Here is a 20,296-nt window from a genome sequence, read left to right on the forward strand (position 1 = left end):
TAAATCCCCTTACAATCAAAGTTTAATTGAATGGTTCTGGGTTTAGAAGCATATACTGTAGCTAGAGAATTCAAAGGTTAAATGGGTATGTCCCAGAAAACTGGTTACTGTGTCTGCCTAAAAGAGATTTATCCCTATTGCTGGGTGAATCTCCCACTTTAACTGCCTCTCCACTGGCTTCAAAGCAATTAATTGTCTCATATAAAAACTTTCCACTCACCCTCTTTTGTCTTTGATGAGAGAATGAAAGCGAATTTCAGTAAAATGAAATCAGTCTTAATGGACCAGCAAAAAACAGTTGCCTTAAACAATTAAGTACCTAAGACTATGTCAACACTAGCACTTAAAGTCTTTAAACCATGATTTGAGGCCTTCTGTAACTCAGAGGATAGAAGTCTATTTCAGGAGTGGATGGATGAGGTTCTGTGGCCTGCGATGTGCAGGAGGTCAGACTAGATGATCATGATGGCCCCTTCTGACCTTAAAGTCTATGAGCAGGTTTCACTTTATTTCCAATTGTACTCAGTGATAGATTATCCTTTTTGCCCTTGTTCACTATACTTAAGGGCAGGAATTGAGAACCCCACCCCTGAAAACTGCCTGAATTACTGGTGCTAAATTCTCCATACAGAACTTCAGGTATAGGAAGGAATACTTTGGACACAGAGCCATTTAGCGGACCACAGTGAAACACACAATCAAGTCAAGTGAAAATGCAAACACACAATGAAAAATCATCTTTGCATTCCTTTGCACCCTCAAATGCTGGCCATCACTCCACATTTGCTTTTGCCTGAAAACCAGTCTCCAGTAAACACTGCAATGAAAGCACGCAGAATCCTAGTGGGTATCTAGCTGTTTGTTGTTGCTGTTATCTTTTCCCCTTCGATTCATCGCTTTATACCATGCTGTCACCATCACATTCAATGCAATGAAATGAAAATATTAAGGAGAGATACTGTACTAGTTTAGCAAAACCACTGCAGAGCTAAAATTATAGTAATTAAGAGACATTGATGAAAGAACAAGTGGGAACTAAAGGCAGTCTTATGCAAGAAGGCAGATTGAACGCATCTCGATAATTTTAGATGATTTGACAACTGTGACAAAGCAAGTGGAGGAGAAGGAGACCTGTTAATGAGCACAGTTCTCCATTCTGTCAAGAGTCTTATCTTTTGCCTGTTCCCACACACATTTTTCATGCATAGTGAAGTAAAGAACTCACACTAAAATGCAGTATAGGATAGCATTGCTGTACTGTAGACCTTGGCCACAGTAACCAACCATAAATTTGATAGGTTTAAATTATGAGGATTGATGAACAAGTGTAGTCGGAGTCCTTTTATTTTCATTAACCAATAACCTCATGCATGCTTTCTTGGGGTTCTTGTAATGGTTCATCAGCCCTATAAAGCTGTAGTTGCCTTGGTTGCCAGTTAATTTAAGGGGAACTAATGATTAAGATCCTCCACTAATCCCACTACCAGAGTTAACTCATTCTAATAACTGTGCCTTACTACATAAAGACTCATCAGCTTTTCCCCTGTCAGAGGGCCCCCTTCCTAGCTCAAAGCTCCTCTTTGGCTGGTGTTAATAACAGCATAGAAAGAGCCCCCCCCCAACTCCTCTACCTGGCACAGTGGGAGCCCCTGCTCCTGTTTCAATCTAGTTAAGCACTGATGGCTGTACAGTACCCTCTTACTGCCTTTAGTGGGGGAGGAACATTGACTGGACAGCAGGAAATGAGAGAAGTCCCACACACGTCTGGTAGGAAAAGGGGCTGTCTCCTCAATCCTCCTCTTCAGTTGTCTGCTCAGCCATTGCATGGGGGTGGGGCAGAAGCAACGCCAGGCTTTCTGATGCCCTAGACGGACGGCCATTTCCCCGCCTCCTGCAGGTCCGATGGAGCTGCCTCAGTCATGCCGGCGGGCGGTCCGCTGGTCTAAAGGCTCCGGTGGACCTGCCGCAGGCATGACTGCGGTAGGTCCGCCGGAGCCTTTAGACCAGCGCACCATCCGCCGAAATGACTGCGGCAACTCCACCGGAGCCTTTCCAGCAGCGGACTGTCCGCCGGCATGACTGTGGTAGGTCCACCTGACCCGCATGCCGCGCCCCCGGCAAAATAGCACCCCCCCCCCAAAATTCTGGCACCCTAGGCCATTGCCTAGGTTGCCTAAATGGTAGCACCGGCCCTGGGGTTGGGCCAGCTGATTGACTGCTGCTTCTCCCCTTTGCCTATTTGAGCTAAACCCAGGCTTTGCAAACTCCTCTTCGGTTAACTGTCCTGCCCTTCCATTCCTTAGTTGTAGATTAGGAGCTCTGAGGCTGTACATCTGCCTGCTTTTAGGGGTCAGGAAGGAATTTTTCCCATTGGGCAGAACTGGCATGTGTAGCCTAGTGGATTTTTCACTTTTCTCACAGCCTCCTGGTAGCACAGTTTGGTTAGAAGCAATAGGATTTGAAGTTCATGTAATGCTGTAACAATTACTGACTTGCTGCAACTTGTGGCCAGGCTAGAAGGGCCAGCTCCCAGAGGTAAATGCGAGTTGAGATTGTGCAGCTGAGCATTGCACTCACAGGGTGGGTGGGAGGAGCTTGAAGTCTTTGCAGCTTGAAGTTCCCTCTGTCAGCATTGTGGCCTCTGTCGCTCCACACCTTTCCCCCTTACAAAGGAAGCAAGAGATGTCACAAGAGAAGTGTGTAAGTAGGGCAGACCGGGGGAGTATCTACTCTGAGTTGTTGTCTGGTTTGTGATAAAAGCCACGTAACCTGCACTGCAACCAATTAAAAGACTAGCACAGGTGAGCTGGGGTGGGCAATGTGGTGCCCCTCCTCGAGTATAATGAATGCAGTTGCTTGCTGCCATTTAAACCCATCTCAAGTGTCAGTCATTCATCTGTTTGTCCTGGTCAATGAATCCTGTTAGCAAGTGCCTTTCACCCGATATCCAGCATTTGGTTACATAAAGTAATAAATCAGAGAGCAGGGGTATGCTTCAGCCAACACTTAGAGGTGCTTGAACATAGGAGGGAATATGTCTGCAAGTGAAGCACATGCTTGAGTGCATTGTAATATCAGGGACTGGCTCAGTTCCCTAGTCCTTATGAGCCAGAACAAATTCCCATTGAAGTTACTAGGAGTTTTATATTGATTTCAATGGGAGCAGGATTGGGTCCTTTATCACTAAGCACTTCACTGTTCCCGTGAACATACCAGTCATGTATGGCAGCAGTGGTCCTCCTGTGCAATCTGGTCTACTCAGCATGTCCCGATGCTCTTTGGATTTTAACTGAATACCCATTTAAAAAAGCAGCACAGAGCTATGCAAAAGAGTCATGCGGTGAAGAGATTAAAGTCTTGTCAGTAATTTTTATAACCTCTTTGTTTTCATAAGATAACTCAGATGTTTTAATTCACAACCAGGCAACTCAGGTTAAAATCTCAAAATCAAGGCTGGAATATAACCAACTGCGCTTGTGGCTTAAATTGTTTTTTCTTTTCAATATAAATCTTTCAATATAAATAATTTTTAACTCTAGAGTATCCAAGAACACTGTCTCTAGTTTTAAATACACCCAAGTTATTCCTCTAGCTAGTTCAGAACATAACATTTTATAGGTTTTTTTTTTTTTACTTATTAACATGGAGTGTTGCCTTCTTGCTATTTTGAAAATAGAGTGTTTTAACAGTTGTTTAAATGAAAAATAACTGCTATCCATGGGCACAGCCTGATTTCTACATTGTACTGCCTAATGTCAACCTGTAAACTATTTGTGTCATATCCCAGCTGTTTCTAATTGTATTAGATTGTGGATTTTGTTTTTTATGGAAACTTCTATAAATAAATTGAAATGTTTTTTTCTTGAATATCAAAATATATATATATGTACTGTCCTCATATATTTGTGAAGTGAGTAAAGTTAGACCAAAGCATCTCATTTTAACAATAAAATATATCAGGGAGTTGCCTGAGTTACTAATTGGTGCTGCCATTTTGAAGGTTTGTCTACTGCCCTTAAACCTGATATTAAACTTTAAACATGATGCCCCAGTGTCCATGGATTACTGTTTTACAGTAATTCCATCAATTGGTTTGAGGCCCCTTTGACAGATACAGGTAAGAGTTGCAAACCCTAGTGTTATATCCTTGGGGAAAGCCGGTTTAGGAAGAAATCACTTGGGGCAGACAGCAGATAGTTAACAAAACTACCATTTATTTACAGACAGAGAGCTGGCCTAACCGGCCAAAGATGGCTGGGCTATCTCCTAATAATCTAACTCAGTTGCCATAGGAACAAAAAACATGACAACCAAATACACAACATATTCCTCCCCCCCAATAAGAACATCCCCTAAATAAAACACACACTAGACTAGAGAAGGAGGGTAGACTGCCTCCATTCCCGGCTAACCCCTGGGGATTATTTTGCCCCATAACCGTGGGTTCGCCCTAGCTAAAGATCCAGCCGATGAGGAGGCCTTCTGTCTCTAGGTGGATTACGGCGAACTTCTGGTGTTGTTGCACCCGAAAGTACCATGGGCTCAGGGTCCGTAGCACAAACAGGTGAGGAGGTGGTATCAGCTCGTGCTGGGCAAAGGGGTATCTCAGCCACGGCAGTAATGGAGGAGAACAGTCAAGAACAGGTGATTCGTGATTCGGTGTCTCACCGGAAGAGGTGAAGTCAGACCACTCAACTGCAGATGTGTCCTGAGGACTGGCATGACCTGGCAACAGCTGATCTACATGTCGCCGCCAGGTAAGATTCTCTGCAGTCCGGACTGTGTAGGAAACAGGTCCTGTTTGAGTGATGATCGTGGCAGGGATCCATTTAGCTCTGGAAGTATAATTCCGAGCCAAAACTGTCTGTCCTGGGCTAAAGGTTCGGTATTTTGCTCTGGGTGCCCGTCTGATGACTTGATATTGCTGCTGATGTTGCACAATTTGTCGGGGTTCAGAAGGTTTCAGCAGATCAAAGCAAGTGCGCAGCTGTCGTCCCATCATTAGAAAGGCCGGGGATGCCTGGGTCGTAGCATGAGGTGTGTTTCTGTAGGAAAGTAAGAAGGTATCCAGACGCTTTTGAATGGAGTGTTGTCCCCTTGCTGATTTCAAAACGTGTTTCGTTGTCTGCACAAATCTTTCAGCTAATCCGTTGGTGGATGGATGATATGGTGCTGACGTGATGTGGTGTATCCCATTTGCCTTCATAAAATTTTGAAACTCCTGAGAGACGAACTGCAGTCCATTGTCACTCACAAGTTGTTCTGGCAGACTGAAACGACTAAAGAGTCCCCGTAGTTTTTGGATAGTACTCTCTGCAGTAGTGGACTGCATTATAGAGACTTCTGGCCATTTAGAATGGGCATCTACTGCCACCAAGAACATGCTTCCTTCAAAGGGGCCAGCGAAGTCAATGTGAATACGTTGCCACGGGTTTTCAGACCAGTCCCATGGATGTAGGGGTGCCCACTGGGGTGCATTTCTCACACCTTGACATGACATACAAGCTTTTGCCTTCTCTTCAATAGCACTGTCCAATCCAGGCCACCAAAAATAGCTTCGTGCAATTTCCTTCATGCGCACTATTCCACGGTGACTGGAATGTAGCTGTTCTAACATCTGTGATCTCAGTGGTGGTGGAATAATGACACGTCTCCCCTACAACAAACAACCAGATTGGACCGATAACTTTGTCCTCCTGGACATGTAGGTAACAAGGTCGGGTGAGACCAGAGAGGTTTGTTGAGATTTTCCATGCATCACCAGGTCCATAACTTGGGACAATACTGGGTCAACGCGAGTTGCCTTCTTTATCTGAGTAGCAGTGATGGGTGTATTCTCTACCTGTTCAAAGTAGAAGATTTCCTTTTGGGCGCTATCTTGATGTTTGACTGGCAAAGGCAACCTTGAGAGGCCATCTGCATTGCCGTGCAAAGTGGATTTCTGGTATTTGATTTCATATGTGTGTGCTGAAAGTAACAATGCCCAGCGTTGCATACGACTAGCAGCTAATGGGAGAATGCCTGTGTAGGATCCAAAAATTGATGTCAGAGGTCGATGGTCTGTGAGAAGAGTAAATTTTCGCCCAAACAGGTACTGATGAAACTTCTGAATTCCAAAAACAATTCCTAATGCCTCATGTTTGATTTGGGCGTAGCTAGTTTCTGCTTTGCTTAGAGTGCGTGAAGCAAAAGCAATAGGTCTCTCTTCTCCCAAAGGCATAATGTGTGACACGACTACTCCCACTCCATAAGGGGAGGCATCGCAGGCCAACTGTAGGGGTAAGGATGGATCAAAGTGCGTTAGAACTTCAGAATTTAGCAATGCATCCTTAGCTTTGTTAAATGCAACATCACAGGCTTCAGTCCACTTCCAGGTCTTGTTCTGCCCCAGGAGCTCATGAAGTGGTTTTAGTAGTGTGGCTAACTGTGAGATGAACTTTCCATAATAGTTCAGTAGTCCTAGAAAGGAGCGCAGCTGGCTTACATTTCGAGGTGGGGGAGCCTCCACAATAGCTTTAACTTTTGCAGGGGCCTTATGAAGACCTGCAGAATCAATGATGTGTCCCAAATATTCAACAGAGGGCTTGAAGAATTCACACTTGTCTTTGCGAACTCGTAAGCCATACTCTTCCAGTCTTTGTAGGGTAGCCTCTAAATTCTTTAAGTGATCCTCTTCATTCCTTCCAGTGACCAGGATATCATCCAGATAGCACTGAACTCCTGACAAGCCACACAAGATCTGGTCCATAGCCCTCTGGAACAGGGCAGGAGCAGACGTTATCCCGAAGGGTAGGCGACAGTATCAATAAAGCCCCTTATGAGTCACAATAGTCAACAGCTCTTGGGACTTTTCATCGACGTGCATCTGTAAATATGCTTGACTCAGATCAATCTTACTGAACTTTTGTCCTCCAGCCAGGCCTGCGAAGAGGTCATCGATGCGGGGAAACGGGTATTGCTCTGCACGCAACACTGGGTTGACAGTGACTTTAAAATCACCGCAAATCCAGAGAGAGCCACCTTTCTTCACTATTGGAATGATAGGAGTGGCCCATGAGCTATGGGTAACTGGTATTAGGACTCCATTGGTGACCAGGCGCTCCAGGTCTGCTTCAACTTTTGGCCTGATGGCACATGACACAGTTCGGGCTTTCAGATATTTTGGTGGACTGTCAGGTTTAATGTTCAATGTCACAGTGATTCCCTTCATACTTCCCAAATCATTTCCAAAAAACAGCAGCATGTTTCCTTAGTATAGGGGTTACACTGGTTTCTTCTTTAGTCATCCAGTGCACTTCTGCCCAGTTCAGCTGAATCTTCCCAAGCCAAGACCTACCCATTAAGGCTGGGTAGTTACCTCTCACCACAAACAGTGGCAATTTAGCAGCCTGTCCATTGAGCTCCACCTTAACATCAATAGTGCCCAACATGGGCACAGCTTCTCCACTATACGTCTTCAGAACAGTTTTTGTTGCCTTAAGCGGAAGATGCTGTAGCTTTTCTTTATACACAGTCTCGGAGACCAGCGAGACGGCTGCACCGGTGTCCAGTTCCATGCGTATAGGTTTGCCATCCAACAACGGGGTTACCCAGTATTCATGTGAGCCCACCGCCAAAGACAAGACATGCAGTGGCACTTTCTCTTGCGATGAGGTGTCACCTTGATCATCCTAGGTCTGCTCTGGGGCATGCATGGTTACTCTTTTTGTCGGCCAGACCACAGGCCTCTTTTTCTTTTGTTTACAGGCACACTCAATGCATCCCTTTTTGCCACAGTGTAGACACACGAGGTCCTTACACCAGCATTCTGATGCCTGTTGACCTGGCTTACCACAGCGGTAACATTCCTGACTCTGCACAGTTTTGTGGGTAGGTTCTTGTGACACTTTTTGCACTCTAGGGGATGCATCGATGTATTGTGCCTCCCTTGTAGGCAGTTCCATGGAGACAGCAATATCAACAGCCTTCTGTAATGTAAACTGAGCCTCTGTCAGTAGGCGCTTCCGTATAGCTTCACTGTACAGGCCACACACTAACCTGTCACGCAGGGCATCATTTAACATCTCCTTAAATTCACAGTGTTCTGCTAGCTTTTTAAAAATTGCTACAAATTGTACAACTGTTTCATCTTCTTTCTGGTCTCTTTTGTGGAACCGATATCTTTCAGCAATTACCAGTGGTTTTGGGGAAAAATGGGACCCCAGGATTTCCACAATGTGACTGTAAGATTTAGTGTTAGGCTTAACAGGGTGTAGTAAGCTGTGTAGCAGGGAGTAGGTTTTAGCCCCTACAACACATAAGAATATTGGCACCTTCTTCTCTTCTGTAATGTCATTTGCAATAACAAAAAGCTCAAAACGCTCAGTATACACATGCCACTGCACTTTATTCTCATCAAAAGGTTCCAGTGGCCTGGTCAGAGTAGCCATGATTTTTAGTTTCACTTTCACAGTCAGTGCAAACAAGCAGTTTTTTTTTGTTTGTTCTTTACCTTGACTTCTACTTCCTTCTGTTACTGGAGCAGCACCAGAATCCCACCCTCGTAGCCACTTGTTATATCCTTGGGGGCAACTGGTTTAGGAAGAAATCACTTGAGGTCAGACAGCAGACACCTAACAAAACTACCATTTATTTACAGACACAGAGCTAACCAGCCGAAGCTGGCTGGGCTATCCCCTAATAATCTAACTGTTGCCATAGGAACAAAAACCATGACAACCAAATACACAATACCTAGGCACAACAGAGTGAAACAGATATGGAGTAACATGACCATGTTCACAGATTCTTCTTGTATAAAATCAGTTTATAACTAATTCAGAATTTCCTTACATTTTATGGGTTCATATCCCAGATCCAGGGCCGGTGCTTCCATTTAGGAGGCCTAGGCAATTGCCTAGGGCGCCAGGATTATTGGTGGGTGGCATTTTGCCAGAGGGGGCGGCAGGCGGCTCTGGTGGAGCTGCCGCAGTCGTGCCTGCAGACGGTCAGCTGCTCCTGTGGCTCCAGTGGACTCCTGCAGGCACCACTGCGGCAGCTCCGCCGGAGCCGCGGGACCAGGGCGCGAGGCGGCAAAATTGCCATGCGCCTAGCGTGCTAAAACCCCTAGCGCCGGTCCTGCCCAGATCTATATTATTATAGTTCTGGGGCCACGTTTGTCTCTGTTACACTGATACATAGGATGGTAGGAATTGCCATACAGGGTCAGACTACTTGTAGTCTGGTAACCTGTCTCCAACAGTGGGCTATAACTAGTCGCTTCAAAGAAAGTTGCAGGACTCCCTGTAATGGAGAGTTATAGAATACACTGCTTATAGGGTGTTTTCCCAACTGTGCCCCTTTCTCAGGTTCAATGTGAAATAGAATTTGACCCCCAATCTTTAACTTTATATATTTAGAATATCATTGACACATCCTGGCAATCAGACAAATTTGCAATAAGCCTTTTCCTGTTGTGGAAATTAAGCATTTTATGTAGACAAACATTGCATGTCTAAACTTGTTGTTGGTAACAGTGGAAAGAAATTGTGCTAAGAGCTCTTATTTTCAAATTAGATAGATGTATCTATGTTCTTGTACTTTTTGTTAGAAAAGGAGCCTTATGTATTTGTTATTGCATGGAATGTATGCTCTGTGTTGTAAAAAAAACCAACTCAGACCCTGGCAAGTGCAGATGAAGATACATAGTATGTTTAAGATTCATCAGATTTATAGCATCCAGTAGAAATACCATCATCTTGAAGTAAAGGGTTGAAGCATGTAACTTGGAATAGGTAGGACAAAGGAAGACAGAAATACATAGTACACAAGTTGCCTCCACAGCTACAGACTCCTCAGCCCCTTTCACTTTAATAAGGACAATTCTGTCAAAATTAGCCCTCCAGGCACTTTCTTTTAATTATATTACAGCATATTTCTTTTTATGACTGGAATATCAGTCATGGCATAGCTTGCACTTTATTGTTTGTATTACACTGCCGGAAAGTTATATTTCCTGTAGAGAAAATGTAACAAGGAGGACATTCAGGCAGCCCCGTCTGCAGTACAATGGCTTACTGAGGCAGGTGGTGGTCACATTTCCAAATGAAGCAAGAGTTATTTTTAGGACCTGAAGAGAGCTGAATAACCCAACTCAATACTCAGAATAATCCTTTTAACTTTTGTAACCTTGGTTTAAGGTCCTCCAGCAGAAGTAGTAAATAAAATCTCCTCAGAGAGGTAAATGAGTGTTATGATCTCAATATTTATTTGTAATGAAGGGCTGCCATCAAGTGAAAAAAACCTTGACACAAACTTACCAGGACAAAAGGGCTATTCAGCACCTTTCAGTGTTTTCAGCATTTATTTTTATTTTATTCCAGACAGAGTGATTATGTGAGAGGAAATGAAGCTAGCTTCCGTAACAGAAATTTACCATACAAAATTAAGTCATTGAACTTTGCCTTGTCGCCTGCTCATAAAGGGAAGAATAGGAGATAACCTTACAATGTTTTAGTCTCCTTGCCTTCTACTTATAGTCCCAAAATTCATCCTTGGGGACAGTAAAACCACCCTGTCATTTAGTTTTCCTAAGTCCTGCTTATTCCCTGTTGATTTCACATCCCCCTGTTGAGTTCATATGTAGATATGCAGTCACTGTATTGGCTTATAATGATTAATTTATGTACCAACAGGTGAATGAACATCTCTTGTCTGACAGAAAATCTGTTTGTCGGTTCTGCCTCGATACAGATTTTAAAACACATTTTCAGGATACATCCTTAACTCTTTAGATGATATCTGTATATACATTTCACAACAATGACCAGCGTGATCCTGACTTTCATTTTAGATGTCACATGACATTCTATGGTGAACCAGAATGTACACACCAGGATCAGGATATTCTTGTAACCCTTTTTCAGGTTGAAGTTTTCCAGTTGAGGGGTTCATGGGTCACAATGTGCTAATAGGTTATGTATATTAATCTCCTTGCATTGAGATGAGTCTATAGATCCCTTAGTCTTGCAATATTGCATCAGTTATCTTGAACTGAAATGATGAAAGACTCTAAAGGAATGTGTTGGCAATTTGCATTTAAGGCATAAAAGAAGGTATTCTGTATAATACTGTCTCAATCCAGAGCAGTACTAAAACTGTTCCTTTGCAAAATGTGGCCCAGATGTATTAATTCCTTCTGTATATATGGAAATTAGAGATGGAGTAATATCAGAGAAATCTGCTCAAACATAATTTCTTTAGGCCAAATGGGAAAGGCCTGTGTTTATGACACTGAAGTGTCCAGGTTCAATCTCTACCAAAGCCACATAAACCCATACTTCTGATTCAGATGAAATGGGTCATGGAACTCCAATCGCCTGGTAGTTTTTGCTATAACCTTGACCACCTCTAGTTTTAGGTATCTTTAATGGAAATTTGTCTCCTGCCTCTTATTATAACAATCCAGGACACTTTTAATGAAAAAGTTTGTTTTGCTTTTTGTATGTCTTATACATTTTTAGAACTTTTTATTAACTGTATATTTATATTTATATATATTTATATTTATATATATTTATATTTTATAACTGCATTAACTGTATATTAACTGTATATTACTCTGTATGTAAAGACATTCAAAAAAGTGTGAAATGGCTTTATAGCTCTTCACTGGTAGTGATGATTGGCTGTTGGTGATATCACATTCATTTCTATAATATCCCCTAAATGCACAGCTAGGTCTCAGTGCCTTCCTTATTGTTATGCATAAAGTCAATTTTATAAGAGCAATAAGACTCTCTGGGTAGCACATTTCTGAGGATTTTACTCTCACGGCTTACAACACCATCGGAGATTTGTTGTAATTGCCCAGAATTGCTCCATAGCCTGCCTTCTTACTTAAATATTTCACTGTAAGATGTGGAACAGGTGGGTCATCTGGATATTTTCTGTGAGTGTAGTTTCTCATTATACAGCCTGTTTTTACCTGGAGTGATGCTTGCAGTGCATTTTCTTTGTAGTAATTATAGACTGTTGATTAATGGACCAATCTCGTTTTGCAGTTGGAGAACATACTGTGGTATAAACTGTTTTAAAGCCAACTTTTCCAAAAATGAATAATAAATTATACCTAAACAAAAACAAGCAATAAATGAGCCACTTACAATCATATAGTGGTATTAGTACCTTTTAAACCCAGTTTTCCATTAGCCTACATTATTTATAGTAGTGCATAGTTGGTGTAAAACACTACCAAAGCAGAATGGTGCAAAAGACTATAAAGTCTTCAGAGGTGCCGAGAATTAGGCGTTAGATTAGATTAGATTAATTAGACGTTAAATTATAGGTGCAAAGCGGGGAGATCTTCCTTAGCAGCTGACTGCTTCTTTACAATTAGCAGATGTCTACAAAATGTTAAAGAAAAATATAATCACAAATAGAATTTATCTTTGTCATTAACTTTGCCATTCAAAGATAATTTGGGTCCGAGGTGATTACATCTCCTCCTTTGATTAAAATTGCATGTAATTTTATAAATAACATTTGTCAAAACTGCAGATATGCCTCAAAATGCTTTATGTTCACAAAAGGCCAGAAACTGTCCTTATAACCTTCTATAAAAATTAAAAGGAAACCATTTCTATTTTAACTACATGTGAGAGTAATAAACATATTTGAGTTGCTAGGCAAATGCTAATCTAGTCCATTCAGTTTGGTTCAAATGAAGGAGATGTCACCCATTTATCCTAACCTTTTGTGCTAAAAGAAAATCATTTGAATATTACAAAAAAAAAAGGGGGTTTGGTTTTTAGTTTGGTTGGCTTTTTAAAAGCATTTTAGAGGGAAAAATGTCTGTCAGTATGTTGTCAAGTGCTAACCCTTTTTGAAGGCGAGCTGACAATACTTTGACTTAAGAATCCATCACCAAGTGAGACATTTGAAATAAACACAGCAGGAGAAAAATAATAATAGGGTATGCTTGGAGGCTTCATACTATGTCTAAATGGCTTTCCAGAGCATTGGACAATTACAGCTGTTTGTTCTACACTATATGAAGGAATGGGTGTACTTAAAGCAGTCCAAAAATATCATACGCATATTTGCTAGTACTGCCAATTTGTTAAGAGAAGGAAGTCTGGAACATTTACAAGTACTTGATTATACGTCCCTGTTAACCCTCTGCAAACCTACAACACATTTTGAACCTTTACTGTGTCACTTCAGGTATTTTTACCAGGCTTCATTTTAATTGAAATGAGTATCTAGAAAAAATTACTTGGTGGGACTTCTATATTAATGAGCTTTCTCACACAAACATTTCTTCTGCCCCCTTTTTTTTTTTTTTTTTTAATTTCAGTGTGTGAATTTGAATTCCCTGAAAGCTGCCAGACTGGCAGCCAAAGCCCTCAGTATATAACTACAGAACAGGTAAATTATGGCTCCACCAGTGCCTCTCCCCGGCCCCACTTTCCCAATAATACCCAGCCAATATAGCTCAAATCATATCTCATGAGATTGTCTCTAGGGAGAAGAAATTCTCTTTTGAGATTGCCAGCAAGGTTACTACTTGTAATAGTTTTTGCTCTCTGGAGATCTGGGGTGAAATCCAGGCTTCATTGAAGTCAAAGGCAAAACTCCCATTGATTTCAATGTGTCCAGATTTCATTCCAGTCATGAGCAATTGGTCTGAAATTATCACCACCCTTTTTCACATAAAATAGAATAAGCTATCCTATGGTGAGAAAATATAGTTACTTGGCCCCGATTTGAATTAGCAAGCTAGAGGCACAATACTCTAACTGTCAGGAGTAAGGCCCTGCAGCTGTGCCTGCTCAATACACCTGTCATCCTAATGAGACAACTAGGCTGCTTGATGGACCACCCTGCCTGACTAGCTAAGAAAGCTGGCAGGCTGGTTCTTAAGCTCAGCAGCAGCAGCAGTAGCTCGCTGGCTGCTCAATGCACATGCCTGGGGACACTCTGCTTCCCTGAGCTCATTGCTCTTCCCACGCCATACCCTGCTGCTGCTCTGCTCCTCCGCAACTGCAGCACAAATCCTACCCTGTCCCAGCCTTGTTCCGATCCTGTCCCAACCCAGCTCCAGCCTTGCTTGACTTCTGGTAATCTGCTTCTGACCCTCAACTCTGATTCCAGACTTAGATTCTGTCTTGACCCCTGGCTCTGGCATGTGGATTCTGACTCTGGTTCTGAGCCTTGGTTCTGATTCTTGACTCCAGCTCTATTTTGACCCTTGGTTCTGGTACTTGGACTCTGACTCCAGTTCTGACTTTTGTCCCTGCTTCCTGGTTGGTGGATGTGATTGCAGAGCTTTAAAAAAGGGAAGAAGGAGGATCTGGGGAACTACATGCCAGTCAGCCTCACCTCACTCCCCTGGAAAAATCATGGAGCAGGTCCTCAAGGAATCAATTCTGAAGCACTTAGAAGAGAGGAAAGTGATCAGGAACAGTCAGCATGGATTCACCAAAGGCAAGTCATGCCTGACTAACCTAATTACCTTCTATGATGAAATAACTGGCTCTGTGGATGAGGGGAAAGCAGTGGATGTGTTATTCCTTGACTTTAGCAAAGCTTTTGATATGGTCTCCCACAGTATTCTTGCCAGCAAGTTAAAAAAGTATGGGCTGGATGAACGGACTAGAAGGTGGATAGAAAGCTGGCTAGATCATCAGGCTCAATGGGTAGTGATCAGTGGTTCCATGTTGGCAGAGTGCCCCAAGGGTCGGTCCTGGGGCCGGTTTTGTTCAATATCTTCATTAATAATCTGGAGGATGGCGTGGACTGCACCCTCAGCAAGTTTGAGATGACACTAAACTGGGAGGAGTGGTAGATATGCTGGATGGGAGGGATCACATACAGAGGGACCTAAACAATTTAGAAAATTGGGCCAAAAGAAATCTGATAAGGTTCAGAAAGGACAAGTGCAGAGTCCTGCACTTAGGATGGAAGAATCCCATGCACTGCTACAGACTAGGGACCGAATGGCTAGGCAGCAGTTCTGCAAAAAAGGACCCGGGGTTACAGTGAATGAGAAACTCAATATGAATTGACAGTGTGCCCTTGTTGCCAAAAAAGCTAATGATATTTTGGGCTGTATAAGTAGGAGCATTGTCAGCAGATTGAGGGACATGATCATTCCCCTCTATTCAACATTGGTGAGGACTCATCTGGAGTACTGTGTCCAGTTTTGGACCCCACACTACAAAAATGATGTGGAAAAATTGGAAAGAGTCCAGTGGAGGGCAACAAAAATGATTAGGGGGCTGGAGCACATGCCTTATGAGGAGAGGCTGAGGGAACTGGGATTGTTTAGTCTGCAGAAGAGAAGAATGAGGGGGGATTTGATAGCTGCTTTCAACTACCTGAAAGGGCATTCCAGAGAGGATGGCTCTAGAATGTTCTCAATGGTAGCAGATGACAGAAGAAGGATTAATTGTCTCAAGTTGCAGTGGGGGAGGTTTAGGTTGGATATTAGGGGAAAACTTTTTCACTGTGAGTGTGGTGAAGCACTGGAATGGGTTACCTAGCGAGGTGGTGGAATCTCCTTCCTTAGAGATTTTTAAGGTCAGGCTTGACAAAACTCTGTCTGGGATGATTTAGTTGGGGATTGGTCCTGCTTTGAGCAGGGGATTGGACTAGATGACCTCCTGAGGTCCCTTCCAACCCTGATATTCTGTGATTCTATGGTTCTATGGGCTGGATGAATGGACTATAAGGTGGATAGAATGATGGCTAGATATAATAACTTACTTACTGTTACATACATTATGTGATTGCTCAAAAGAAACATTTCTACTGAAGCTATTACAGAGGTACAGCAGCCTCAGTGATCTAAAAGTTTGTGCTGTTGGTTGATGGCTTTAGACATGACCTGAGTATGCAGCTACCTAGAATACAACTAGGCGGCACCCCAAATATAATTCTAGAAAGGTTCTGGGATTCCAACAGTTTCTCCTCAAAAGGCCAGCCCAATCGCTTTTCTCTTCTCCATCATCCCCATTTAAAATATGTCCCTCTTTCAGTTCAGAATGACCAGCTGGCACTCCTTAATTTCAGTTAGACTCCCAGGGTCTGTTTAAAGCACTACTGTAAATTGCTGAAAAGGATTCTGAGTTGGTGTTAAGCAAAAAAGGCACCTGCTGTGATGACACAGAACCTGGACTATCCTCTTGCAAGAAGAAGGATCCTGGGGGAAAAAGAAGTGATGGAAGAGTACTACAGCCCATCATTCTGCTCTATCTCTGCCCAATTTACTATTTAATGATGTAGACTCTGGTTTGACATTTCAAACTACTTACCTTCATCAGGAACTGTCATTTTTATGAAGTATGGGGCATTAGATAGAATGTGGAATTTTCTGCTGGGTTTCAGTGGCAGGATTGCTTCAGTTTTCCAGAAAATGTACTGTATTTCCAGAACTGAAATAATTTATTTGGGCATTTTTGTTTTCCACTAGCTATAAAAGTATTGTATTTAGTCAACAGAAGATTCTAGAATCAATAAGCTGATCATCTACACTAATGTGTATTAATGAAATGGGAAGCAAATTGTATCAATCTGTTGAAGAGCTATGTTATTTCATTTATTTGTTTTTACTGCCCACTCTAGATCTCTCATCACTAAATTATCCAAGTGTCTGGATTTGCATCTGGAGAAGGTTTTGATTATGAGATTGGCAGTTACCAGACAAACAGGTAAGTTTATTTTCAGCCAAAGAATGGCAGATTTGTTGGGCTGGTAGGGCCTTAATTGGTTTCCACCCTTCCTTATGTTCTGGTTTCTTTTAGATTCACATAGGAAGCTTAAAAACAGAATCTATCCTGCTGTCTCTTTGTTTATTGAAGTATAAATGAAGAGTGTGTCATCATGGGAAGCATAGAGTACTTTTAATCTTATTATTTCTTTCATACTTTCTTTCCACACTATCAGCTGGATATTTTTAAGAAGAAAAAAGTGACATGGCTAATTGCTACAATTAGAGCTACTGCTGCTAAACGCAATTATGCCTATAAATTCAAAAAACAAAACAAACCAAAAACAAGGTTAAGATTTCTGCTTCAACCAGCCAAGAAAGGAAATTCACAGAAAAGGCTGCTACTCTATCCTGAAATCACCCTTTGTACATACTGTAACCATTGTGAGGGGTATGACGTTAATGCAGGAGAGCATACCCACATATGCTGAAATATTAGTAGGGATTACTGGCTAAATTTAGCAGCAGTAGCATTTATTCAAAAACAGCTTTTTTTTTGTTTAATTCTAAATCTAAATGGAAAATAGATTTTAGAAAAATCTAAAGAAAACAAATCTCTATGTCCCTTAGACCAAATACACTGTTATTCACCTCCCGAACCTATTGAAATCAATGGCCAAACTTCCATTTGCTTTAGTGGCAGTAGGATACTTACTGGTCAAGTTTATGGTTTTATCTAGGTTTGTTTTAGAATTTTCTGCATATGTAGAGTATATTGTATAGGTAGCTAAAGCTGGACTTTTATTAGCACAGACTTGGGAGTCCTAGAGTCATACATGTTACTGATTTTTTTTTTTCAATATACATAACATTTGATATTTTGGGATCTGAGTGCAAGTGAATTTATTGGTGGCTGTTGAACACTTAAACAAGTGTCTTAATGATGCACGGTTATTCTGGGAGTGCCCAAGACAAGCTAGCAGGGCAGCAGGAGCTCAGTGAGAACTCTGTCTCAATATGCAGGATCAGATAAGACCAGCAAACTTTTGGTGAGATCTTTGAGCTGTAACTTGGGCTTACAAAAGTTATGTTTAAAATTATCCCTTATTATTGCAACAGACGCACTGGTTCTTCTTAACATGAAGACTAGGGAAAAATTATTTTGGGTACCAAACAATATATGTGACTTTTGATATTTAACTATTTTCCCATGGCTTTTGCCTTTTTGCCATGACAATTCAGTGACCTTTCTTAAATTTGCCATGACAAAATCCTATCTCTATATTATTTATTTATATAAATATATGCTGAGAACAGTATATTGCAGCAAAGAAGTAACAGTGCCAGCATAACTGGCATTGTGTGTTGGGAGGGACTGGGGGGCACACAGACCCTCATAATTCTATAAGCCTGTCACTTCCCAACCCAAAGATCCTAATTTGTTCTATTTCTACTACATCCCAGCCACCAGTAAGACTCTGAATATCTCTCTGTTCTCAAATCTTCCCTCTCTCACTTCTTTCCAAATTTCCAGTTTCTCCTCCCTCTCCTACCAACTACCCTCTCAGTCTTCCCTCTCTCTCTTTCACCAAGCCCCTCCCTCCAAATTCACCACTTCCTCTGCAAGCCTATGTCCCACCCCATCTTCTCTCCCAAAGGCTCTTCTAAGCCTGTACCCTCCATCCAAGTCCTGTCTCTGAGTCGGTATCATCCACCGCAAAGTCTTCATCCAGTCTAGCTCCCTCCCCTACAGCTGCCCTCTGATTTTGTGTTCTCCCCAAGGCCCTCACCCTCTGTCCCCTCCTCCTACATGAGGGATCGGCAACCTCTGGCACGCGGCTCGCCAGGGTAAGCACCCTGGCGGGCTCACCCGGTTTGTTTACCTGCTGCTTCCACAGGTTCAGCCAATTGTGGCTCCCACTGGCTGCGGTTCACCGTCCCAGGCCAATGGGGGCTGTGGGAAGTGGCGGCCAGCACATCCCTTGTCCTGCGCCGCTTCCTGCACCTTTTCTGGACATGTGTAACTACACACCGCAGCATGGACACAGCCTGCTTTTCACAGCCCTGCATGCTGCTGCCAGGGTAGACAGGGCTTCAGACGGCTCCTTCATGTTCCCTCTGCTGACTCTCGCCTTCCCCTCAAAATGCGGGCTGCAGTGTGTGAGGGAAGAAACATAATATCCTTCACAAGCTGAAAGCTGAGATAGAAGGGGAAATGTCCTCCATGATTCCCTCCACCCAAACATATATTCACGCATTGCAGTACTTACTGTGGCACTGACACTGCTATCTCTATGGACCTATGAAGAGCCTGAAAGGGAAGATGAGAAGTTTGATGCAGAAAAATGCAGGAAAGCATTTTGAGTAGCCTGAAAAAGGGAGAGATGCTAGAAAGGAGGATATGGTTTTATGCAAACTCCAGTTGCAATCACATTGTCATAGTAACTCTTCACCAATTTACAGTGCATACAGAATAAAGAGATAAATACAGAAAGCAGCTCTTTGAACTCTCCGCATGTGTTGTGATTAATTTTCTATAGCCCAGTCCTGCACTGCTTACAGCAGCAAAACTACCATAGACTTCAAAGAGAGATCTGCCTGAGTAATGACAGCAAGATTGAGCCACCAAGTGTGAATAGCTTATTTATAATTTCCTGCTAAATTTCCTATTATAATCTATTGTTAAACTGACTTATCTTTCAAAAGTGAAATAGATCAAAATAACCTATATCTTACAGAGAAATATTATGTCAAATGGAATGATTTTGTAAAAGCCCATTTTTGTTAGGGAAATGCAAGTAATGACTGAAGATGACAATGCTACCAATTATAGGTGACCATTTAAAAATGTCCAAATTAATTTTGATTCAAGTTTGTACAAAGAAGTGAAATGACAAGAAAAAATGTGGATCTTAGTCTGAGATGGTCAATTATCAGCTTAATTAGGAGGCAAATCATAATTAAGTTATAGGACCTGATCTGCAGACCTTATTTATGTGTGTCACTTAATCTCATTTATGTTTAACCTTAAGGGCCTTAGGTGCTGGAACTATGGGGGTGGGGGTTCCTGTACCCTCTGACTTGAAGTGGTTTCCATTATATTCAGGGTTTACACTTTGGTTCAGTGGTTCTCAGCACAGCTGCTATAAAAATAGTTTCAGCACCTGTGGTAAGGGCTGCAGGATAAGACCTTAAATTACGGTTGGACAGACTGTAATGGATTCAGAAGTTCAAGTTGAGAAATTGTGATGCCCATTAGATGGTTGTTTAACCATCTAAAATCTGGAGGTTTCGGACGACATCCTACTTCCACTCTTCTGAACGAGAGCTTTGCTGTTGAAATAAATCACACCTCGGGATGAAAATCTCACAAGAATTGGCTTACTTGTGAGATTTCTACAATTTGCTGCTTCCGAGTGAGTCAGAAATACAATCAGAAAAACTTTTCTGGAAATACTTTAATGAGCTGTGGCAGAGAAAGGTAATTACATTTTACAGAGATTCCAATTTGGAATAAAACCCCATAATTTCAAAATTCTCCGTGAAAGGGACTGGAGCCTTGGCCACTGAGCCCTGGGTTTCTCGACTCAGAGACAAACTGCATAG

The 20,296-nt window shown here is 42.2% G+C and overlaps 1 pseudogene; it reads right to left on the reverse strand.

The window, feature by feature from the left end:
• Nucleotides 1-4,315: 4,315 nt before the first annotated feature.
• On the reverse strand, nt 4,316-5,713 carry LOC127047567 (uncharacterized protein K02A2.6-like; annotated as a pseudogene).
• Between the last annotated feature and the right edge of the window lie 14,583 nt (nt 5,714-20,296).

Source organism: Gopherus flavomarginatus, chromosome 3, assembly GCF_025201925.1.
Source record: "Gopherus flavomarginatus isolate rGopFla2 chromosome 3, rGopFla2.mat.asm, whole genome shotgun sequence".
Taxonomy (NCBI): Eukaryota; Metazoa; Chordata; order Testudines; family Testudinidae; genus Gopherus; species Gopherus flavomarginatus.